At 43.3% G+C, this 26,067-nt stretch overlaps 1 protein-coding gene across 6 annotated transcripts in view; it reads left to right on the forward strand.

The window, feature by feature from the left end:
- LOC111977593 (bifunctional heparan sulfate N-deacetylase/N-sulfotransferase 2) overlaps positions 1–26,067 on the forward strand; it is a 218,920-nt gene that overhangs the window by 79,457 nt on the left and 113,396 nt on the right. For 4 of the 6 annotated variants that reach the window (XM_070448492.1, XM_070448491.1, XM_070448494.1 and 1 more), the window contains one exon: positions 13,588–13,630. The exons of the other annotated variants lie outside the window; for them this stretch is intronic. The gene's annotated coding sequence lies outside the window, so the exon portion shown is untranslated. The remainder of the gene's footprint in view (positions 1–13,587; positions 13,631–26,067) is intronic. 6 annotated transcript variants of the gene reach the window in all.

Here is a 26,067-nt window from a genome sequence, read left to right on the forward strand (position 1 = left end):
TCTCCTTCCCATGTTTTTAGTCCATGGAGTAATTGTTTACACAGCCATGACACCCAAATCCACACTGCGAAGCGGGCTGCAGCAATCGCCCCCGAAGATCTCACACTGTTATTACTGAGAAGCTGCAAAATCCAATTTGGGTCTCTTATCAGATGTATGGCTTGAAATACATCTTATGTGCCTTTTCAGAGCTGAACCAACTTGCACACTGTGTGAAAATGAGCTGATTGTGGCAGCAAATGGGAAGTTGCTTTCTAGTGCAAGGTTGTTTTTCACATGAAATGAAAATGTTCTCTTGTCATCTGACACAGTTTATCGAATCCTCTTCTTGATAGGACTGTTGCCCTTGGGGGCATTAGGTTATATCTAGTGTGTTTGTGTAGGTTGTGGACTTACGCGGTTCAGGGCCTTGACTCACACTCAAAAACAGGAGCAAAGGTTTTGATATGGCCAACAAAAACGAGCATTTATATTGGGCAAGCTTCGTTTGCAAAACTAATCCTACTTTTTCTTGTCCATTTTAATGCAAAACCGGGTTTCTCTGCTTCTCCTCCCTCCTAGTGGCCTTCTTTCTGCCTGCCTGCTTGGTCGTGTAGGGAGGGAGCAAAGGATGGGGTAGTGGGTGGAGAACTGGGGCAGATGGAAGTAGGGGGCCAGGACTGCCTGCTGGGTGCCATTCAGCTCACACAGACCCAGCAGTGTGGGCCAGAGAACACCAGCGTCCAGCAGCCTACCCCCACCTCCCCTCCACCCCTTGCCTCTCTCCACACCCCCTGTTCTAAATCCTCTATCTCTCTCCCTCAGCCCCTTCCATGTCTACTCTATTCATGTCTGAATGAAATGGGTTTACACTCCAGCCTTTATACAGTGTGATGTGTTGTGGTTCAGGATTGTGAGAGCTGTTCATTGCCGTTGCCTCACACTGGCTTTGTGTGTCTGTGTGAACAGATGCTTCAGGCAATGAGCTAGGAATCTGGGTTGTAAGGAGAGGTTACTTGTGATAACTAGGGATGTGCATCTTTCCCTTTCAAGATGATTCAATGCGTATCTAGATACAAGGGCTCCGATATGATACAGGAACGATACATTACAGTTTTAAACGATTCTGTGCGTTTCGGTTCCACAACCATAAGACCCACTAACAATGACATAATTTTATCAAAATAGTTTCGCTTGCTTTTTGGCAATGATCTCTGATCTGGATTTCAAGTCTGTCTTTTAAAATACCCCGTTTTGTTACAAATTTAAGCAGAACCATGCATATTGCAAATTTACTAATAATGACTAACTTGTAGCAGGCATTATAGAAAATTAACACCGGTCTCATCAACAATCTCTCAAGCCCACGTGCTAGTGATTAGCCAGTTAATCTTTACATTTCAAGTTTAGACAACTTGGATCTATTTGCTAGCTAACAGGGTTGAACAGTGGAATCGTTATGAACACACCCTTCTGTTCATCTCCAACTGTTTAAACAGCATGGAAGCCTGTTCACTTTGTTCAGATGTTGAAATCAAGTGGCCTACCTTATTTCTCAGAATGAGAACGAGTTGCCAATTCCTTATATAACTGTGTTTAATACTTACTGCACATTTATAAAACACAGACTAGACAGCTAGTACAACAGTCTTTGGCTAACATGCTGCTAGTGGTACCGTAATGCCGTGCGCGACAAACTGAGCATTCTAAAATATGTCCGAATAATGTGGGCATTGCCTGACTAGATGAACAGCCTGCTCCCGACACAAACGAAGTGTGTCCATGTGGTAGCTAGTCAGTCTCGCCATTTGAGATGTTGTCTAGCTCATTATAACGGCATGTGGTTTGACTGCAACAAGCGCAACAGCCTTCAATTGAAATGGCGGAAAACAAATGAAGGCGGCTACATAAAAACTGATCAGAAATGAAATCGCTGAATAATTATATTGGAGCAGTAGAACTTCAAAATCGGCTAACATGACTTTTCAAGAACCAAAGTAGTGTTACCGATACCAGGTTTAGCGAAACAATACTCAATACCATCACGATACTCGATACTAACACGATACCACGGCAAGAAAAGAAGGCAAGTTGAAAAGTGAAGCACATTTGCATCAAGTTCGGTAAATAAATGCGGGTTAGATTTCCGGCACAAGAAACGCATATGCATCTGGTGGACATCTGACGTAAAGTGTTCTAGTCTGTATGGACATGGTTTTGTAAACAGTAATTAACAGTTTCAACATGTCTACATGAGAGGTCGACCGATTATGATTTTTCAACGCCAATAACCATTATTAGAGGACCAAAAAAGCCGATACCGATTAATCGGACGATTTTTATATATATTTGTAATAATGACAATTACAACAATACTGAATGAACAATGAATCATTTTATTTTAACTTAATATAATAGATAAATAACATATATTTAGTCTCAAATAAATAATGAAACAACAGTGTTGGAGAAGAAAGTAAAAGTGCAATATATGCCATGTAAAAAAGCTAACGTTTAAGTTCCTTGCTCAGAACATGAGAACATATTAAGAAATTTTAGGTTGTAGTTATTATAGGAATTATGACGTGTCGACTATTTCTCTCTGTACCATTTGTATTTCATGTACCTTTGACTATTGGATGTTCTTATAGGCACTTTAGTATTGCTAGCCTAATCTCGGGAGTTGATAGGCTTGAAGTCATAAACAGCGCTGTGATCAAGCATTGCTAAGAGCTGTTCGCAAACGCAGTAAAGTGTTGTTTCAATGAATGCTTACGAGCCTGCTGCTGCCTAACATCGCTCAGTCAGACTGCTCTATCAAATAACAAATCATTAACTTAATTTTAATAAACACACAGWAATACGAGCCTTTTGTCCTTAATATGGTAAAATSCAGAAACTATCATTTCGAAAAGAAAACGTTTATTCTTTCAGCGAAATACGGAACCATTCCGTATTTTGGCGAACGGGTCGCAACCCTAAGTCTAAATATTGCTGTTACATTGCACAACCTTCAATGTTATGTCATAACTATGTAATTACGGTCTTTGTTAGGAAGACACACAGTTGTCAACGAGCCAGGCTGCCCAAACTGTTGCATATTCCCTGACTCTGCTCGCACTGAACGCAAGAGAAGGGACACAATTTCCATAGGTAATATTGTCTGCTAACATGCATTTATTTTAACAAAATATGCAGGTTTAAAAAAGATATACTTCTTTGTGTTGATTTTAAGAAAGGCATTGATGTTTGTGGTTAGGTACATTTGTGCAACGAATCAGCTTTTTTTCACGAATTCGCTTTTGTTAAAATCATCACCCGTTTGGCGAAGTTGAAGTAGGCTGTGATTCGATGATAAATCAACAGGCACCACATTGATCAAATCAAAGTTTATTTGTCACGTGCGCCGAATACAGCAGGTGTAGACCTTAGAGTGAAATGCTTACTTACAGGCTTTCAAACAAAGTGTTTGTAAATTTACAAAGACCTGGGGATTTCTTGGCACTGAATGTGATCAAGGGTAGCTGGAATCAGTAGGAATTTTCCTGGGATGTTTCAGGTAGACAACATGTGGGAATGCTCTTAACCAATAGTGCAAAAAGGGTATTAGGTGAACAATAGGTAAGTAAAAAAATTAAACAACAGTAAAAAGACAGGCTATATACAGTAGCAAGGCTATAAAAGTCGTGAGGCTACATACAGACACAGGTTAGTCATGCTGATTGAGGTAGTATGTACATGTAGATATGGTTAAAGTGACTATGCCTATATGATGAACAGAGAGTAGCAGTAGCGTAAAAGAGAGGTTGGCGGGTGGTAGGTGGCGGGACACAATYCAGATAGCCCGGTTAGCCAATGTGCGGGAGCACTGGTTGGTCGGCCCAATTGAGGTAGTATGTACATGAATGTATAGTTAAAGTGACTATGCATATATGATAAACACAGAGTAGCAGCAGCATTAAAAGAAGGGTTGGGGGGGCACACAATGCAAATAGTCCGGGTAGCCATTTGATTACCTGTTCCAGGAGTCTTATGGCTTGGGGGTAAAAACTGTTGAAGCCTTTTTGTCCTAGACTTGGCACTCCGGTACCGCTTGCCATGCGGTAGTAGAGAGAACAGTCTATGACTGGGGTGGCTGGGGTRTTTGAGGGGGAATAGGCTGAGGGGGAATAGGCTTTGTCGTGCCCTCTTCACAACTGTCTTGGTGTGTTTGGACCATTCTAGTTTGTTGTTGATGTGAACACCAAGGAACTTGAAGCTCTCAACCTGCTCCACTATAGCCCTGTTGATGAGAATGGGGGCGTGCTCGGTCCTCCTTTTCCTGTAGTCCTGGTCATCTCCTTAGWCTCCTTAGTCTTGGTTACGTTGAGGGATAGGTTGTTATTCTGGCACCACCCGGCCAGGTCTCTGACCTCCTCCCTATAGGCTGTCTCGTCGTTGTCGGTGATCAAGCCTACCACTGTTGTGTCGTCTGCAAACTTAATGATGGTGTTGGAGTCGTGCCTGGCCATGCAGTCGTGGGTGAACAGGGAGTACAAGAGGGGACTGAGCACGCACCCCTGGGGAGCTCCAGTGTTGAGGATCAGCTTGGCAGATGTGTTGCTACCTACCCTCACCACCTGGGGGCGGCCCGTCAGGAAGTCCAGGATCCAGTTGCAGAGGGAGGTGTTTAGTCCCAGGATCCTTAGCTTAGTGATGAGCTTTGAGGGTACTATGGTGTTGAACGCTGAGCTGTAGTCAATGAATAGCATTCTCACATAAATGTTCCTTTTGTCCAGGTGGGAAAGGGCAGTGTGGAGTGCAATAGAGATTGKATCATCTGTTTGGGTGGTATGCAAATTGGAGTGGGTCTAGGGTTTCTMGGATAATGGTGTTGATGTGAGCCATTAACTTATTTGATATAGGGGGCAGCATTTTCACTTTTGGATGAATTGCGTGCCCATAGTGAACTGCCTCCTACTCTGTCCCAGATGCTAATATATGCATATTATTATTACTATTGGATAGACAACACTCTGAAGTTTCTAAAACTGTTTGAATGATGTCTGTGAGTATAACAGAACTCATATGGCAGGCAAAAACATGAGTAGGAATCCAAACAGGAAGTGAGAATTCTGAGACTGCTCAATGTTAAACTCATCGCCTATTCAATTCCCTGTAATATATGGATCTGTTTGCAACTTCCTACGCCTTCCACTAGATGTCAACAGTCGGTAGAACGTTGAATAAAGTTTATACTGTGTTGTGGGGCCGGATGGGAGGGGAATTAGTCAGTGGTCTGGCAGATTGCCAGTTCCTGGTCACGCGCTTTCCTCATGATATCGCCTTGCGTTCCATAACTTCTACAGACATGAAAGAATGCTCCTGTTGGAACGTTATTGGATATATATGATAACAACATCCTGAAGATTGATTCTCTACTTACTTTGACCAGTTTATTCGACTTGTAATATATCTTTTTMAAGTTTTCGTCCGACGTTTGCCTGCATCTGCGCGATTGTTTGGACACGTGTACTACACATGCTAGCAAAAGTAGCTACTTGGACATAAGTAATGGACATTATCYAACAAAATAACAATTTATTGTGGAACTAGGATTCCTTGGACTGCATTCTGATGAAGATGATCAAAGGTAAGGGAATATTTATGATGTAATTTCGTATTTCTGTTGACTCCAACATGGCGGAGAAATGTTGTTAAATCTGAGCGCCGTCTCAGATTATTGCATGGTGTGCTTTTTACGTAKAMTTTTTTTWWAAATCTGACACAGCGGTTGCATTAAGAACAAGTGTATCTTTAATTATATGTAAAACATGTATCTTTCATCAAAGTTTATGATGAGTATTTCTGTTATTTAACGTGGCTCTCTGCAATTTCTCCGGATATTTTGGAGGCATTTCTGAACATGGTGCCAATGTAAACCGAGATTTGTGGATATAAATATGCACATTATCGAACAAAACATAAATGTATTGTGTAACATGATGACCTATGAGTGTCATCTGATGAAGATCATCAAAGGTTAGGGATTAATTTTATCTCTATTTCTGTGACTACTATCTTTTGCTGGGAAAATGGCTGTGTTTTTCTGTGGCTATGTACTGAGCTAACATCGTTTGGTGTGCTTTCCCCGTAAATCCTTTTTGAAATCAAACACGTTGGCTGGATTCACAACATGTGTAGCTTTAATTTGGTGTCTTTCATGTGTGACTTCATGAAAGATAGATTTTTATAGTAATATATTTGAATTTGGTGCGCTACATTTTTTCTGGCTTTTGGCCAAGTGGGACGCTCCCAGAGAGGTTAACAACCTTTCAGAGCACTTCATGGCTACGGACGTGAGTGCTACGTGTCTGTAGTCATTTAGCCAGGTTGTCTTTGTGTTCTTGGGCACAGAGACTATGGTGGTCTGCTTGAAACATGTTGGTATTACAGACTCAATCATGGACATGTTGAAAATGTCAGTAAAGATACCTGCCAGTTGGTCAGCACATGCCCGGAGCACACGTCCTGGTAATCCGTCTGGCCCCCGCAGCCTTGTGTATGTTGACCTGTTTAAAGGTCTTACTCACGTCGGCTACAGAGAGCGTGATCACACAGTTGTCTGGAACAGCTGATGCTCTCATGCATGCCTCAGTGTTGCTTGCCTCGAAGCGAGCATAGAAGTGATTTAGCTCGTCTGGTAGGCTAGCTCTCGGCTGTGCTTCCCTTTGTAGTCTGTAATAGTTTGCAAGCCCTGCCACATAAGACGAGCGTTCGAGCCGGTGTAGTATGATTCAATCTATGGCCCTGTATTGACGCTTTGCCTGTAATCCATGGCTTCTGGTTGGGGTATGTACATACAGTCACTGTGGGGACGARGTCCTCGATGCAGTTATTGATAAAGCCAGTGACTGATGTGGTGTACTCCTCAATGCCATCGGAAGAATRGCGGAACATGTTCCAGTCTGTGATAGCAAAACAGTCCTGTAGTTTAGCATCTGCTTCATCTGACTTTTTTATAGACCGAGTCACTGGTGCTTCCTGCTTTAATTTTTGCTTGTAAGCAGGAATCAGGAGGATAGAGTCTTGGTCGGATTTACCAAATGGAGGGCGAGGGAGAGCTTTGTACACATCTCTGTGTGTGAAGTACAGGTGATCTAGACTTTTTTTCCCTCTGGTTGCACATTTAACATGTTGATAGAAATTTGGTAGAACTGATTTGAGTTTCCCTGCATTAAAGTCTCCCGCAACTAGGAGCACCGTCTCTGGGTGAGTGGTTTCCTGTTTGCTTATTTCCTTATACAGCTGACTGAGTGCGGTCTTAGTGCCAGCATCTGTCTGTGGTGGTAAATAAACAGCCACGAAAAGTATAGCTGAAAACTCTCTAGGCAAGTAGTGTGGCCTGCAATTTATCACAATATACTCTACTTCAGGCGAGCAAAATCTAGAGACTTCCTTAGATTTTGTGCACCAGCTGTTGTTTACAAATATGCACAGACCGCCCCCCCCTCCCCGTCTTACCGGAGTGTGCTGTTCTATCTTGCCGGTGCAGCGTATATCCCGCTAGCTGAATATCCATGTCGTCATTCAGCCACGATTCCGTGAAACATAGGATATTACAGTTTTTGATGTCCCGTTGGTAGGATATTCGTGATCGTACCTCGTCTAATTTATTGTCCAAGGATTGCACGTTGGCGAGTATTATTAACGGTAATTGCAGCTTTCCCACTCGCCTTAAGGAATCCGGCTCGTTGTCCTCTGTACCTGTGTCGCTTCCTCTTGCAAATAACGGGGATGTTGGCCCTGTGGGGTGTTTGGAGAATGTCCTGTGCGTCCTCCTTGTTGTAGAAAAAAATCTTTGTCTAATCCGAGGTGTGTGATTGCTGTCCTGATATCGACAAGCTATTTTTTGCCATAAGATACGGTTGCAGAAACATTATATACAAAATAAGTTACAAATAACGCAGAAAAAAACATATAATAGCACAATTGGTTGGGTGCCCGTAAAACTGCTGCCATTTCTTCCGGCACCATTTTATATGCAACGCAGGACAAGCTAGTTAACCTAGTAATGTCATCAACCATGTGTAGTTAACTAGTGATTATGTGAAGATTGATTGTTTTTTTTATAAGATAAGTTTAATGCTTGCTAGCAACTTACCTTGGCTCCTTGAAGGCACAAGGTCCTTTTGACGCTGCACTCGCGTAACAGGTGGTCAACCTGCCACGTAGTCTCCTCGTGGATTGCAATGTAATCGGCCATAATCGGCGTCCAAAATTTAAACCGATTGTTATGAAACCTTGAAATCGTCCCTAATTAATTGGCCATGCTGATTTTATGTCGAGCCCTGACACACACAGACGGGCACATTCCCGTGCCGTTGGTACCGCTTCAGAAAGTTGGTTTATTTTTGCTCACTTGCACATTTACGATTTGAATAACGTGACCTGGTACATTTTTACACTGGCACCTTTGCAACCAATTCGAAATGTGTCGCACTGCCAAGTCAAACGGTTGCAAATGTTTTGGTTGCGGTATCGAACCCTGGGTGTGTGTGTGTGTGTAAATGGGAAGGTGCACACAACACAGAAGGGGCGAAGGAGAGTAAACCAAAAAGACAATATGAGAACAAGTGGACAAAAAAGCTCAGAAATAAAACAAATCWATTTTTTCATGTACACTGATTGTTTAAAGCAAAACTACCAAAACTATTGCTGATGGTGAACCTTAACTATTTAAATAAAAGTCCCGTTCAGCAGGTAGGCTATAGCCAGATGAGTGACGTCTCCGGTAAAACACAATTTTCAACAGTGCATAGATAAGAATAACCTAGCAAATTGCGTAGGTTGTCACCTTAACTAATAAAGCTTAATATCACGCAAGCCATTTTAGCATTTAAATGCTTAAATGCAAGATCAGGAACAGGCCTCCTACCTCATGTTGGTCAGCACACAAAAGCTGGGCACAATGCGCAGTTTGATTAGGCTAATGGTATTCCCTGGGGGTTGTTCGGCATGCAAAATTACTTGTAGATCAATGACTGTTATTTGTATCACGTTAAACTGGCTTTGGTGCTGTTGTGTCCCTTCTCTCTTTGACAATCTCGCTCTGCAATTTCACTCTGATCTATAGTGTGCTTCATCACACTGTTAGAAATTGCCTTGGCGAAAACGATAGCGATGCTCAATGTTTATTTACGGCTAACTCATTCTGCTTGCTCTCTCAATATGCGTGCTCTGTGTGTTTACGGACTCTGCAAATGGATTTCCCCTCATTGGGACTGACCTTTTCACGTTGGCTCTTTTCATTGGAGCTGTACATAATGTTTTCTGCGCCTGCATTAGCATGAGAGGAAGAGTGCCTGGCTGTCAGCTCAGAGATGTCACCTCGTAAACCTTCTCTACGTCCTCTGCCTCTCGATTCTGATTGAATGCAAAGGGCAGAGAAAGAAAGAAAACAGCTCCCTCACTCTCTGCTGTGGCCAGTTTATGACTATGCTAATGCTGCTCACAGGTGTAGATAACTGTTAGCCTTATGCTAATTGCGCTAATATTAACGTCTCACTCTCCCATGTCGGTAAACAGTTTGCCATTCAATCCAAGCTAAGTAGTGGAGGGCTGTCAGACCATTAGGGAAGAGTGTTGAATCTTAAATCTCCATCCCCCTGGCCTGCGGTGTGGTCCGATTATTAGGCTGCTGTGTAATTCGTCCCTGGGGCTCCAGGTAGAATCCCTCTCCTAAATCAGTACTAATCTACTACCTGTTGCCCGTGTCTCTCTCCCCCTCCACCACCCTCTGTATGGGGCGTATGGCTGCAGAGTGGAGTGAGGGAGTGCGAGGGAGAGGCGAAAGGCGCAGACAATAGGATTAGCAGCACCATCCCCAGCCGGGCGGAATGTGTTTGTGCTGCTACACCGTTAYTTGGCGTATATATCATGGGGGCAGCATAAAGCCATGAATAAGATTTGCAGCAACTTTGGTGGGTAAACAATGGCAACAGTCCCTGTTTGAGCAGGTGCTGCTGCAAGATACGTGCAACAGCAGTGAGATGATCCCTCATCCGCTTTATTAAGGTGATGGGAGATGTCGGTGTCTGTTGTAGTTCTGTAGAGGGGGTGTTTGTGTGTCTGTACACGTTTGTGTGTGCGTGCCGGGAGTGGGTGCATGTGTTTGTGTGCTCATGTGTTTGTGTGTACATGTCATCCTGTGTGCCTTCTTGAATGAGAAGTGGTTAGAGAGCTGGACGTGGGTGTGGCTAAATCTTTTTGGGGCTCTGAGCAAATGAGCAGTGAGCAGAAACTTGAACGTTGTGAGAATTTTGTGCAACTTCCGCCGCGTATTTACAGTTAACACTGAGGCTGTTCCCTTACAGTTTTAGACAGTAGCCAATAGGCTATTGTGGCATAATGTAGGTCTATCAGAGTGGCCTACCAACAAATCCGATGGAGACAATCTCATTACGTTTTCACATGGAAATAGCTTTTGATTTCTATGATATAGCCTATGAGGCGAACTCGGTGAAGTTTAATCTCTTGCGTCTTCTGCCCAGAAGAAATGGCAGGCCACCCAGAGACGCACAAGATTGAACTTCACCGAGTTCGCCCCATTAGTTTGCACTATATAAAGCAAATGTTTTTCTGTGATCTAATCAACATTATATCAGCCCCTTTTCAATGCAACAAACATAAACAAATCTAACTTTGCAAGATTGAGTCTGATTTTGTTGTAGGCAGAGCCAGAGCGCAAAGGAGTAGAATTATATTGGTGGGTAGGTGCGCGACTGCGCAGTTTAGCGAGAACAGTTGTCGTCAGTAATGTGTAATACATACATACACTATATATACCAAAGTATGTGGACACCCCTTCAAATTAYTGGATTTGGCTAATTTGGCAGTAGAATGGCCTTACTGAAGAGCTCAGTGACTTTCAACGTGGTACTGTCATGGGATGCCACCTTTCCAACAAGTCAGTTCGTCAAATTTCTGCACTGCTAGAGCCGCGAAGTGGTAGGCCACACAAGCTCACAAAACGGGTACGTTGAGTGCTGAAGCGCTTAGCGCATAAAAATCACCTGTCCTGGTTTGCAACACTCACTACCGAGTTCCAAACTGCCTCTGGAAGCAACGTCAGCACAAGAACTGTTCGTTGGGWGCTTCATGAAATGGGTTTCCATGGCCAAGCAGCCAAGCGTCGGCTGGAGTGGTGTAAAGCTCGCCGCCATTGGACTCTGGAGCACAGGAAACCGTTCTCTGGAGTGATGAATAACTCTTCATCGTCTGGCAATCCGGTGGATGCCAGGAGAATGCATAGTGCCAACTGTAGAGTTTGGTGGAAGATAATAATGGTCTGGGGCTGTTTTTCATGGTTTGGGCTAGSACCCTTAGTTCCAGTGAAGAGAAGTCTCAATGCTACAGCATACAATGACATTTTATACTATTCTGTGCTTCCAACTTTGTGGCAACAGGTTGGGGACGGTCCTTTCCTGTTTCAGCATGACAATGCCCCTGTGCACAAAGCGAGGTCCATACAGAAATTGTTTGACAAAATCAGAGTGGAATAACTGTCCTGCACAAGGGCCCTGACCTCAACCCCATCGAACACCTATGGGATGAATTGGAACGCCAAACTGCGAGCCAGGCCTAATGGTCCAAAATCGGTGCCCGACCTCACTAATGCTCTTGTGGCTGAAGGTAACCAAGTCCCCGCAGCAATGTTCCAACATCTAGTGGAAAGCCTTCCCTGAAGAGTAGAGGCTGTTATAGCAGCAAAGGGGGGACCAACTCCATATTAATGCCCATGATTTTGGAATGAGATGTTGGACGAGCAGGTGTCAACATACTTTTGGTCATGTAGTGTATGTAAAGCTGTGTTCTGGTGTGTTATTCATCTTTTATAGCAGTAGCAGGAGATAGCAGTGCATTATTTATCTGCCCAGGCAGATTCCACTCCATCAGGGGCGATGTGCGTTTGACATGTGATGCATTTATGCAGCAGGAGCGTTTTCTGGAGCACACTAGGTTGAGTAGCAGGCTACAGCACAACCTCTACCTCCATACCACTTTTGTACCCCCTCCACCACCACTACCCTACCTTCAACTGTGAGCTCCCCTCTCCTTCCTCCCCCTAACCAGCAGGGCCTAAAATTAGATTTCTATTTCACCAGCCACAGGGCTCCACAGTGAGAGTATTTCACTTGCATTTGTGAATGAAAATAGACAAGTATGATCACATTTATAGTAAAATAATTRATAATTTTCAAAGTATTTCCACCATTTTGTTTCATAGCTGGTTAATTAATCGCACAAAGTCAAAGAACTACGAATCTTATTGAGCCTATTCCACCTCGTGCTGCAACACTGCCTGGCTGGGGGCTGTGCTTTAGAAGCGCTGGGCACAGGCATACAAGTTGGTCTAATTTACTCGAAACGAAAGTCTGCTCAAGTGAGACTTTGTGTTTGTGTTTGTTGGCTATTTACATTGTTTTGTTCACAAGGTAGGTTATTTTTCTATGTTTGAATTTCAACTGCTAGGGAAGAGAAGACGATGCTTCTACTCGTCAGACTCAATCTCACAGGCACAAAAACATGGTTAGTAGCGCTACCGTGGTAACCTCCCACTCTTAAAGGGGCAGGTGAATTTTTTTGTCTCGTCTTATGATATTTTGGTTAAAAGACTCGGGTACCAATTTTTTTGATAAAACAATATAACACATGTATTACTATTAAGAAGTAACTGATGTATTGTTTTAGAAACATTACAAAGCATGTTCATTTGTTTTTTTTTGTGTTTTGTTGGTGTAATTTTTGCAGCTAAAATATATTTTGTTTTTGAAAAAGTTTGTAAACTCCGCTGTTAATTTGTCCTGTCTGAGTTGACAAGGTAAAGAGAAAACCTCATGCATTGGGACCAGCTCCTTCACAACATGGCTCAATTATTATACATGTAGTGTCTGGTAGATCTACCTGCTCTAGGTAGATCTAAAAAGCCCCCTAACCCTGACTGTGTCTCATCAGTATCTCTAACATGGACACCTCTCCAATATCAGTTCCTTTATAATCACAGATAGGTGACAGGACTGGATAGGATTTATCCATATTTCTTATCATGTCCTGCCATGGAAGCTAGTTAAAACGTACTATTTAGAGACTGCTTCTGTGGGTCTGTACTGGGAGCCCTCTCTCGCTCTCTGGCCTGCCCTTGGATCAGTTGGCTCTGCCCACTACAAAGCAAATACCACCTGGGAGAAAGAGAGGGATATGGTGACTCAGGGTCTAGTCAAGCCAAGGTGAGGGCTCTCCTCCAGCATCTTACCACCATGTGATGCTATTGAGCCSGCTTGTCTGTCTTCGTCTCTCATCTCTCTTGCTCTGTCGTCCTTGACAACCCTGGGGCTTCAAGCTGTGAGGAGGACTGAGGGACATATTGCCTTTCAAACTGGGCAACCGTGAAACACTTTTCTCCCTCTTTTTAAATGGAAGAGACTGCTGTGAAGATGCTCCCCCACAGCCCTATGTGTATTTTAAGCTCGCTTGCTGAGGTGGGCAGCTCATATTAATGTAGGTGTGAACAGCAGGGGTTCATTTTTGGATCATTAATGAATCCCGTTTCTCTCCTCTTCTCTGCAGGCCCTCGTCTCGTCTCGCCTCATAGACTGCTGCTCATGCTGAGGTAAGGTGCTCTTCAAAGACAACTGGGTGTGCTGTTCTGTGTTTATATTCTTTTGGGTGTGGGTGTTTGTGTGCGTGTATGCGATTTCATACAGTGTGTGTACGTTCACACATCCCATATGTGTTAGTTTGCGAATGTGTCGGTGTCAGAGGATGATAGAATTTAACATAGCACAAAGAGCTTTGCATTTGCTGGTTCTATGATTGGTTCACTTGTGGACCCCGGCCTACAATAGCTCATATTGGCTGAATCACATATCAACTATACCTGAATCAACAGCAACACAGTCTCACAGAAAGTTCTCACACAGACTTTGACCTGGATTCTGAAGTGGGATTAGACACGCCGACTACCTGAATAACCAAAAACAGAAATGTGAACTGACGAACAGCGCACGCATGTACACACACACACATTGGCAGAAAGACACGCACAGATCTGTAGCCTGTCTCTGCAGTGAGCTTGATAACAGATCTTTGCAAGGGGGCAGCCACCCATATCGAAGGCAACTGGATCCTAGTGAAGGGGCTTTGTTGGGGAGGGAAACGACAGCATGGAACTCAAAGGACCCCCGCTGCCATTGCTAAGGCTAAACTTTGTCGAACATGGGCCTGAACCCAAGCAGGACGGAAGCTTTTCATTTCTTTGGGTTGGCTTCATCTAGGGTTGGGCGATAGTACGATAGCATTGTAAATTGCCGATGATTGACAGCCATCGTTGATGGTGACAACATCGTGATGTAACAGACGGTTGAGATGGTTAAGCCTATTGGAACTTGACTGACGCTGTGTCTCGCAGCGCACAGCAGGGCAGCACACAAGTGCCTTTTTGAGTAATTTGCCTATTCCTATTTGCTATAGCCTATTTCAATAAATATGTTATATAGCCTACAGAACGCAAGAGAGGAATGTAGGCCAGACAGAACAGAGAATTCCACCAAAGCGGCGCAAAATTCTTAAACCTTTTTTAATTTAATTTTAGCTATGTTGTGTCTAGCTGTAAAAAAACAACTATAAAAGCCTATATTCCATTCTCTCTTCATTTGATAGGCCATGAATATGACTGACTGCTATGCTTCATCGTTTTATGCATAGCTTTCTCCCGATCAAACAKTGAATGTAACAGTTCCATCTCCAAGTTATTTGAATAGCCTAAAAAATGTAAGGTAGCCAGAGGACTAATAATGAGGGAACATTCAATAGCTTATAAAAAAAAATGTAATTACAAGTTTAATCAAGTTGAAGCTTATTTTGAAAGAAATTATCCATGCGGGTCGGGTAATCCCTCCATGTGAGGTTGAAAACCAAACGGCCAATAACCTATCCTCCTCCTAGCCCTATCATAAAAGCTTCAAGACAAGTAAAAAATGATGAACAGTAGCTTATTTCTAGTTTACAAAGTTGTTGTGGCTTTCAAAAAGAGCAAGAATGAAAGTCTGTAGCCTAAACCTAGGCCTAGGCTATTCTTAATCACAGCTTTATGAGAGAGTGGAAAAAAACAATGATTTATTTTTATATCATTTTATGAGACAGATAAAGTCATTATTATCCAGTTCTGCTTCTAGGCCTATAACCTAGCTCTCTAGGGTAAGACAGCCCGTTTCTCATCAGACAGTCACTGCTCCATCATGTGCACACCCCTCAGATACACGCACACAAACCTCTTCCATTGCCTTCACTTAGCCTCTTCCCAGGCTTTGAACAACATCTTTCAGCATGATTCATCCAGTTGCATTCGATTTCGAGCTATAGCCCAACTGTCGATTAAGCTGAGTTTATTGTATTTTATTTGGGGGAGGGGGGCAGTCCAATAGGGGTGATAGCATCGTATATCACAATATTTTAGGGGTACATAATCATTATAGGACAAAGGTTGACATCACCCAACCCTAGTTTCATCACAATACTAGTACGGAGCCTGATCCTGACGAAATTACAGTACAGTGGAGTRTTTCTTTTCAGTCCCTAAACAGATGACTCCTTGCTTCCAACCCTATGTTTTCATTTTATCAACGGTTGTACTGAAAGACCAGGGTCAAGGGGCTTAAGACTCTCCTTGCACACCCTTGCTCGATGTTGTGGCGTAACATACAAAGGTCACACATTCATGTCTCAGTGTTACCTTTGGTTTCTCACCAGCTGTCTTTTTCTATATTCTCCTTGTATTCCTTCTTCCTTCCTCCCAAATGATGAATGATTAATTTAAAGCCTCCAGATAATAGTTCAGTTGCTGCTGCTCTAGCGCCGGTGCCCTGGGTCACTTCTCCTTCTCCCACCTTCAGATCACAGTAACCAACCAAGAGGCCCCTTTCTCTGTCCCTGGCATCCCACAAGCTCGGCCTCTTAGATCAACCACCCCCCTACGGCTGGCAGTGCTGTCGCTTTCTCTCTCTCCCTCTCCTTCTCKCCCCCTTCCTTCTGGCGTTGGTGTACTAATGTGTTTCTATAATTCATTGTTAGTTTGGGAAAGGCATGTTCACCCAGCCCGATCACCCGCAGTGATGCATCTGTGAGTGATTTTCCAATGACAAATAAATGAAATCGGTGGGATGAAGGGAGGGTGAGGAGAGAACAACAGGAAAACAGATGATTCATTATATTTATTCTGTTGCAGTGAGCAGGCCAACGTGTCAATCATCTGCAGAGCCTTGTTTCATTCCAAACTTGCCACATTATGAATTGGAACAACTTAGTGAAAGAGATGTACGGTACACACTAAGGCTGACCCCATTTAGTCGACTGGTCGATTGTTTTTTTAGTCGATAGACTGTTGGTCGACCGAGATTTCTTTAGTTCGAGCAGTAGCAAAAAATATATATCATAGTGTACAGGACAACTATCTGATTCACGCATGTCTGAGTGGACTGATCCATTGTGAAGGCCGTGGGGTTGGCACAGTCCATCAGTCTAAGACATGTGGTACTGAAATTGTATATGGTTATATTACATACAGTTGAAGTTGGAAGTTTACATACACAAGTTGGAGTCATTCAAACTGTTTTTTCAACCACTCCACAATTTGTATTGTTAACAAACTATAGTTTTGGCAAGTCGGTTAGGACATATTCTTTGTGCATGACACAAGTCATTTTTCCAACAATTGTTTATAGACAGATTTTCACTGTATCACAATTCCAGTGGGTCAGAAGTTTACATACACTAAGTTGACTGTGCCTTTTAAACAGCTTGGAAAATTCCAGGAAATGATGTCATGGCTTTAGAAGCTTCTGATAGGCTAATTGACATCATTTGAGTCAATTGGAGGTGTACCTGTGGATGTATTTCAAGGCCTACCTTCAAATTCAGTGCCTCTTTGCGTGACCTCATGGGAAAATCAAAAGAAATCAGCCAAGACCTCAGAAAACAAATTGTAGACCACAAGTCTGGTTCATCCTTGGGAGCAATTTCCAAATGCCTGAAGGTACCACGTTCATCTGTACAAGCAATTGTATGCAAGTATAACCACCATGGGACCACGCAGCCATCATACTGCTCAGGAAGGATACGCGTTCTGTCTGCTAGAGATTAACGTACTTTGGTGCAAAAAGTGCAAATCAATCACAGAACAACAGCAAAGGACCTTGTGAAGATGCTGAAGGAAACAGGTACAAAAGTATCAATATCCTGTCTCTTATACACATCTAGATGTGTATAAGAGACAGGTCCTATATCGACATAACCTGAAAGGCCGCTAAGCAAGGAAGAAGCCACTGCTCCAAAACCGCCATAAAAAAGCCAGACTACGGTTTGCAACTGCACATGGGGACAAAGATCGTACTTTTTTGGAGAAATGTCCTCTGGTCTGATGAAACAAAAATAGAACTGTTTGGCCATAATGACCATCGTTATGTTTGGAGGAAAAAGGGGGAGGCTTGCAAGCCGAAGAACACCATCCCAATCGCGAAGCACGGGGGTGGCAGCATCATGTTGTGGGGGTGCTTTGCTGCAGGAGAGAGGAAGGAAAATTATGTGGATATATTTAAGCAACATCTCAAGACTTCAGTCAGGAAGTTAAAGCTTGGTCGCAAATGGGTCTTCCAAATGGACAATGACCCCACTGGGAATGTGATGAAAGAAATAAAAGCTGAAATAAATCATTCTCTCTACTATTATTATGACATTTCACATTCTTAAAATAAAGTGGTGATCCTAACTGACCTAAGACAGAGAATTTTTACTAGGATTAAATGTCAGGAATTGTGAAAAACTGAGTTTAATGTATTTGGCTAAGGTGTATGTATACTTCCGACTTCAACTGTAAGATCAACTGTGCAACACTAATAAAAATATTATTTTAGAGCAAATATGCTTTCCCCTGCATTGGATAGTGGTTGCTGTCCACGGTTCAGAAACACATCAGTGCGCATTTGAATTGGTGCCTTTTCCTCGGCCATGTTGATATGTGCATAATAGCAAAGTTACCCAGCATATTGGTGTTGAGAACAATGCGGCAGAGGCAGCAGCAGAATGAGCTGCCCTTGCCTTATTGTCTAAGAGTGAGGAGAGAGGAAACCCCAACTTAATTAGGTCTATAATCAATAGCCTAAGTGTTGAATGTGCCTGGCTTTATAAATCATCAATACATTCACAGATGACAGATCCTGCTTCTGTTGCCTGTTTAGTGTTTGTTTAATAGCCTACTGATTCCGTGAGCACCGAGCCTCACACAACATGTCAAGTAAACGATTTCACAAATTCAGCTGTTTTTAATCTTGCTTTGCTGTAATACAGCAACATAGTCCCTTTGAATACTTAGTCCCTTTGAATACTTAGTCCCTTTGAATACTTAGTCCCTTTGAATACTTAGTCCCTTTGAATACCTAGTCCCTTTGAACACTTAGTCCATTTGAATACTTAGTCTCTTTGAATACTTAGTCTCTTTGAATACTTAGTAGCTTTACACTTTGTTTAAAAAAAAAAAATTGTTGGAACATTCTCTCTGGGATTATTCATAATTTACTTAGTTTATGCTGTTCCAAATTCTCCGTATTTTTTTATTTATAATAATAATAACGCTCTATTTCTTGATCTCCTTCTCATTGTTATTATTACTATTATTATTATTATTATGATGATCATAAGTAATGTCATTATCATTAGTAGGTTTAGTATAGCTGCCTTGTTTAATCACCATTGAGCTGTAGGCCTAAGAGCACATCCTGTTTAGTCTTAGTACTGTAACTTACTTACGCCTACATTTCTAATCTTACAGTGCATGCGGAAAGTATTCAGACCCCTTGACTTTTTCCACATTTAGTTACATTACAGCCTTATTCTAAAATGGATTTAAACAACAAAAAAAATCCCTCATAATTCAATACACAATACCCCATAATGACAAAGCAAAAACAGGTTTTTAGAAATGTTTGCAAATAAAAACAAAACTAAAAACTGAAATATCACATTTACATAAGTATTCAGACCCTTTAATCAGTACTTTGTTGAAGCACCTTTGGCAGTGATTACAGCCTCGGGTCTTCTTGGGTATGACGCTACAAGCTTGGCACACCTGTATTTGGAGAGTTTCTCCCGTTCTTCTCTGCAGATCCTCTCAAGCTCTGTCAGGTTGGATGGGGAGCGTCATTGRTATTTTCAGGTCTCTTAAGAGATGTCCGATTGGGTTTACCTCCTGAGCAACCAGTAAACATTCCSCCGTTTTGAGTTTTATTTGTAATTTCCTCCAATTTTATTTGTCACGRGCGCTGAATACAACCGGTCTAGACCTTACAGTGAAATTCTTACTTACAAGCCCTTAACCAGCAATGCAGTTTTCTGAAAAATACCAACACATATAAAAAAATWWWTTTWWWWAAAGTAACAAATAATTCAAGAGCAGCAATAAAATAACAATCGCGAGGCTATATACAGGGGGTACCGGTTAGTCAAGGTAATTGAGGTAGTATGTTCATGTAGGTAGTATTATTAAAGTGACTATGCAAAGATGATAACAGGGAGTAGCAGCAGCGTAAAAGAGGGTGGGGGATAGAAGTATGGGTAGCCATTTGATTAGATGTTCAGTAGTCTTATGGCTTGGGGGTAGAAGCTGTTTAGAATCCTCTTGGACCTAGACTTGGCGCTCTGGTACCGCTTGCAGTGAGAACAGTCTATGACTAGGGTGGCTGGAGTCTTTGACAATTTTAAGGGCCTTCCTCTGACACTGCCTAATATATAGGTCCTGGATGGCAGGAAGCTTGGCCCCAGTGATGTACTGGGCCATACGCACTACCCTCTGTGGTGCTTTGCGGTCGGAGGCTGAGCGGTTGCCATACCAGGCAGTGATGCAACCCGTCAGGATGCTCTCTGATGCAGCTGCAGAACCTTTTGAGGATCTGAGGACCCATGCCAAATCTTTTCAGTCTCCTTAGGGGGAATAGGTGTGTGTTTGGACCATGATAGTTTGTTGGTGATGTGGACGCCAAGGAACTTGACGCTCTCAACCTGCTCCAATACAGCCCCGTCGATGAGAATGGGGGCGTGCTTGGTCCTCCTTTTCCTGTAGTCCACAATCATCTCCTTTGTCTTGATCATGTTGAGGGAGAGGTTGTTGTCCTTGCACCACACGGTCAGGTCTCTGACCTCCTCCCTATAGGCTGTTTCGTCGTTGTCGGTGATTAGGCCTACCATTGTTGTGTCATCGGCAAACTTAATGATGTTGATGCCTGGCCGTGCAGTCATGAGTGAACAGGGAGTACAGGAGGGGACTGAGCACACACCCCTGAGGGGCCCCCGTGTTGAGGATCAGCGTGGCAGATGTGTTGCGGCCCGTCAGGAAGTCCAGGATCCAGTTGCAGAGGGAGGTGTTTAGTCCCAGGGTCCTTAGCTTAGTGATGAGCTTTGAGGGCACTATGATGTTGAACGCTGAGCTGTAGTTAATGAAGAGCGTTCTAACATAGGTGTTCCTTTTGTCCAGGTGTGAAAGGGCAGTGCGGAGTGCAATAGAGATGCATCATRTGTTGATCTGTTTGGGCGGTATGGAAATTATAGAGGGTCTAGGGTTTCTGAGATAATGGTGTTGATGTGAGKCATGACCAGCCTTTCAAAGCACTTCACGGCAACAGACGTGAGTGCTACGGGTTGGTAGTCATTTAGGCAGCTTACCTRAGTGTTTTTGGGCACAGGGACTATTGTGGTCTGCTTGAAACATGTTTTTATTACAGACTCCGACAGAGAGAGTTTGAAAATGTCAGTGAAGACACTTGCCAGTTGGTCTGCGCGTTCTCGGAGTACACGTCCTGGCGGCCTTGTGAATGTTGACCTGTTTGTGAAGGTCTTATTCACATCGGCTACGAAGAGCGTGATCACACAGTTGTCTGGAACAGCTGATGCTCTCATGCGTMTTTCAGTGTTACTTGCCCCGAAGCGAGCTGGGAAGTAATTTAGCTCGTCTAGTAGGCTTGTGTCACTGGGCAGCTGTGCTTCCCTTTGTAGTCTGTAATGGTTTGCAAGCTCTGCCACATCCGACAAGCGTCGGAGCCGGTGTAGTACGATTCGATCTTAGTCCTGTATTGATGTTTTACCTGTTTGATGGTTCGTTGGAGGGCATAGTGGGATTTCTTATAAGCTTCCGGGTTAGAGTCCCGCTCCTTGAAAGCGGCAGCTCTACCCATTTTCACATGTGTTACGGTGTTCAGAGTTTGTTAGAACCAATTTATTGATGCGATTATGATATGCTATAGGTCAGGCCTATTGTGCCCTATTCAGACGGTGTTAGTTTTACTGAAGGAGGTCGGGTATTATTATGTGCATGAAAACAAAACGCCACATCTGTAATTTTAGTCCCGTCTGAATCTGCCATGTCCGTCATTTTTACATGGCAGGAGAGTAATAATTCCAGACAGAATAACCTACGTTTTTTGYCAAACTCAAAGGTCCTCTGATAATACTAGTCCCGTGCGGATCGACATCCCTGTGTTTTGAGAGAAATGTCTGAGTTGTACAGGTGTTGTCTGCGCAAGAAAACAATAACTGATTCGATAAATGTAGTGCTGCACATAGGCTACATTTAGGCCATTCATATATATATATATATCTTATCAACTTTCAGTGAATGCTTTTGTTTATGCATCAAAAAAAAAAAWATTCTGCCTATTTAATGCAACCGTTGCTGTTAATAGATCGCAAAGCAGCAGCATACAACTGACCTAAACGTTTGGAAATGATAAGTTAACTTACTCATCCATAGCCTTAAAATGCATCTCAAGTGCAATTGCACTGTTTAGCTCACATCTGAWGGCTGGTTGGCATTTAGGACATACTGCGGATCGCTAAAATATCCTAATGATTATGATCACACTTCCTCAATTGAAATGTTATGGCAACACTACACCAAAGATAATTTGGTATGGTTTAGAAACATGGGAACCAAGCTTGAGTTGGCCCTATCAGTGGTGGCCCTATCATGTAAGACATGTTGAAATACTGTATCTTCACACCTAAAATAAAAACCTCCAGTCTTCTGTCATAACTGGCAATTTATTGAGGCAAAAAAAATCATTAAAAATCATTACATAAAAACGAATCCCATCTGAATCATCCTCTGGAATAACGGACATTTTGGAGTAATAATTACATAATCAACATTCTCAAGTAATACTTGTCCCATGCGAATAGGTCGTTGACCACGTGCTTGCGATGCATATACGTGTCATGTAAAGAGAGCAAGGATTAAGGGAATAGGGAATGTTTTTTCCTAAAGAAATTAGGGATTTTGGTAACGMAACTTTTCGGTCAGAAAAGGCTGTAATTTATGTTGCAGCTTCAGCAACACGGACAGCGCGATAAACACTTTGATGTTCTGTGGCGGTCGCTGCAGCTGGGAGGAGAGAGGGACAATGGATGCTAGTCACACAGTCACTCGCTGTCTTTTTGTCCTTTTTTTTTAACACAACGCTGCAAGTCTAAGCCCGGCCCGGCACAATCAAATCAATTTCTGGTCGGACTCCCTCTAGTAATTTGTGTGTCTTAATTATTTAATCAAACAGTGTGCTTAAAGCATCATACAAGCTCAGTGAATATAGTTGATTTGATTGAAACGCATAGGATGTCAATATATGAAAAAAATATACGTTTAAAAATGTTGTCCAGTCGATTGGTCGAAAGAACAGACATCTCTTGGTTGACTAAGATTTTATTTTTTCGGACAGCCCTAGTACGTACACACACACACGTGTATATACTGACTCATGCACACATGCACTCATTGTGCACACAAAGACCTTCTGACATCTACACTATCTGGCACATACACAGTGTCTTAGGGCACTCGCATGAACCCATATAACTCCCTCTATTTCACACATACACATACTATATCTTCTCTCCTATCTCGCTTTGTCTTCCTACTCTCTCTCTGTTTCCTCCACTCTCCTCTCCCCCTTATCTTCTCCCTATTTTATCCATATGGCTGGGTGCTAATAACCCTGGTGGCTAAGCTGGTGTCGTCCTCGGGCTGCGGGGCGGGTCATGTCCATCTGTTCCAGGCTGCTAATTAGCTAACGGGATTAGCCGTTCCCTGGACAGCACCCTGATCACAGTACCTCAGGGGCCAGGCCTGCCCTAAGCACCCATCACTCCCATTGATCCCCATTGATCTCTCACACCCGGGGAGCACTAACTCTGGACCAGGCTTCATCTTACTATGCTATAGCCCTCTTCTAATAATCTGTCCACAGGGTGATGAAGAGGGATGATAGGCTGCAGCTGCTGGACAGATGGGCCACCTGATGATAAATCTGTGGAAGGGGGAGGAGGGAGGTGAAGGGTGAGGTGGGAGGTGAAGGGTGAGGTGAGTGAGAGAAATTAAGAAAGAGAGAATTTGTTTACGACTGAGACGGTTTATAAATAAGGTAAAGGGAGAGGAAGCATGTGTCAGGGGTTTTGTACAGTCTGGTGTTTGAGAATTAAGCTGAGTTGTTAGCACTGTGTGTGTGTTATGTCTACAGTTTTATATCATGTAATGTATCATGTTATGATATCAATATACCTAGCTAATGGATAACGTAATGTTGTCTCACCATCTCTTACACAACCCACACTGTCTGTCCCTGCAGACCCCTACTCCACTGAGTCCTCATTATGTTTCAGCTCATTCTAAGTTATTTAAAGCTCTTCCTCTGCTTCCCCCTGTCTGTCAGATCTACTTACCCCGTCTCTCAGCTACTCTGGCTGATGAAGTGTGATTTTTAAGGAGACTTGGTCAGCATCCAAATGGAACTACTTCTTCTCCAGTACAAAGCGCTCCTGCAACAAAACATATTTACCTCCACCCTTCCTGAGCAGATGTTTGCCTAGTTGATCTCCCGGCATTCCTTAATTGATTCATTGGAGTTAACTGGGAAGTGTGTTCTGTGTAATGGATTTTCTGTCTTCTGTCCAAAGTGCCAGCAAAAGAAACCGAGGGAAAGAAAGAGAGAAGGGAAAAGGAAARGAGAGTGTCACTTACAGCCAAACTAGCTGTATGTGACAGTCAGTCCGTCACAGTCTCTCAGGGTTGGTGACATCACCCCCAGGGGCCTCATGGGGCCTGCAGCTGCAGATGTGATGTCATAGCTAGAGCCCCATTGGACAGGTTAGGGATTGGAGTTTTATGTGTGTCTGGGACTTGGTTGAAGCAGCCCTGAGCGAATTGGTGTTGGACGGAAGTGTGCACACCCAGTCCTTTATAGAGGAAAGCTAGGACTGCCATTACCAAACTGGAAGGAATATTTGAACCTCATCCCGTCATTGAGGATGCCTGGTCATTCTTTAAATGTTACTTCCTCACCATATTAGACAAGCATGCCTCCGTTCAAAAAAATGCAGAACCAAGAACAGATATAGCCTTGGTTCACTCCAGACCTGACTGCCCTCGGACCAGCACAAAAACATCCCTGTGGCGAACTGCAATAGCATCGAAGAGCCCCCGGATTACTGCAACTGTTTCAGGGAAGTCAGGAAACCAATAACGCAGTCAGTCCAGGAAAGCAAAGGCCAGCTTTTTCAAGCAGAAATTTGCATCCTGTAGCTCTAACTCCAAAAGTTTGCGGATACTGTAAAGTCCATGAGAACAAGAGCACCTCCTCCCAGCTGCCCACTGCACTGAGGCTAGGTAACACGGTCCCACACCGAATAAATCCGTGATAATCGAAGACTAACAACAAGCATTTCTCAATGGCTGGCCATGCCTTCCTCCTGGCGACTCCAACCTTGGGCCAACAGCCCGCCCCCTCCGCTGCTACTGCGCCAAGCCTCCCCAGCTTTCTCCTTTACCAAAATTCCAGATATGGCAGTGTTTGTGAAAGAGCTGGAAAACCTGGCCCATACAAATCAGCTGGGCTTGAATCTTGGACCCCTATTCCTGAACATGTCCGCCGCCTATTGTCGCACCCTATCACTCAGCCTGTTACACCTCTCCTTCGTATCTTCTGAGATCCCACAAGGATTGGAAAGCTGCCGGCGGTCATCCCCTCTCCTAAGGGGGATGACAACATTTAATCTAAAAATTAACGATGAAACCTAGAATTCTCTCCTCATCACACAACATAACCTATCTCGGTACGGCAAAGCGAGGAAACGTCGGGTGAAAATGCAGAGAGATGAGTTCTTAGTATAGTTGTGTAAAGTAGGTGTTACCTGAACACTATCATCAACGACGTAAGACAGCAGGCGTTCTGATATGGGACTGCATTCTCAGTGCAAGAGGTTGTCAGCGTACGTCTTGGTCAAAAACTCCAGGCTGTATTCTACACATCCGGTCGTTAATTTTGGGGTTCCATAGTGCGGTAACGCACAAACTGGCCCAGCGCGTTCCGATCCAAAACTGGGGTAGGTTCTTTTTCATCTTAAAAATTAAAAAAAGTCTGTAATGTTTCCTTGAATACCCGTCAAACTCTGCCCTAAGTTATAATAAAGGTAGTTACACACTCACACACACTGACACACTAGCACAAACGACACACACACACACAACACATACGACTCACAACCACAGGCCAAAAACGAAACAGTTAGTTTTGTTTGGGCATCTTTTATACAGGAAATGTCCAATGTAGCAGTAAAAGCATAATCAAAATCCTATTTTGAATTCCAAACTTTCACACTTATGGCTTTGCAATCGTTTCGTTGTTAATTTTGTTTCAGTCCATTTTCATCTCTCAACCAGAGAATTTTCATCATACCATGTTTTCGAAGCAGTGAAGTTTCTGCTCTGTGCCCCTCTGTTGCTCCGGTGGCCTCTCTTCTCGGGTCAGCGTGTGCGCAGTCATCTGTCTCCGCTGCGCTGTACACCCATTAATCCAGCGACTTTCGAATGTCTCCACTGCTTGGTTCAGTTTACAGAGAGTGTAGTATACGGTCCCAGCGAACTGTCAGCCTACTGCCCGGTGTTAGGAGAAGCGGAGTTCGAAGGTACGGAGTTCAGCGGGCCAGACATACGCGATACGTCATGTATATATTGAAAAA

Source organism: Salvelinus sp. IW2-2015, linkage group LG18, assembly GCF_002910315.2.
Source record: "Salvelinus sp. IW2-2015 linkage group LG18, ASM291031v2, whole genome shotgun sequence".
NCBI classification, from domain to species: Eukaryota; Metazoa; Chordata; class Actinopteri; order Salmoniformes; family Salmonidae; genus Salvelinus; species Salvelinus sp. IW2-2015.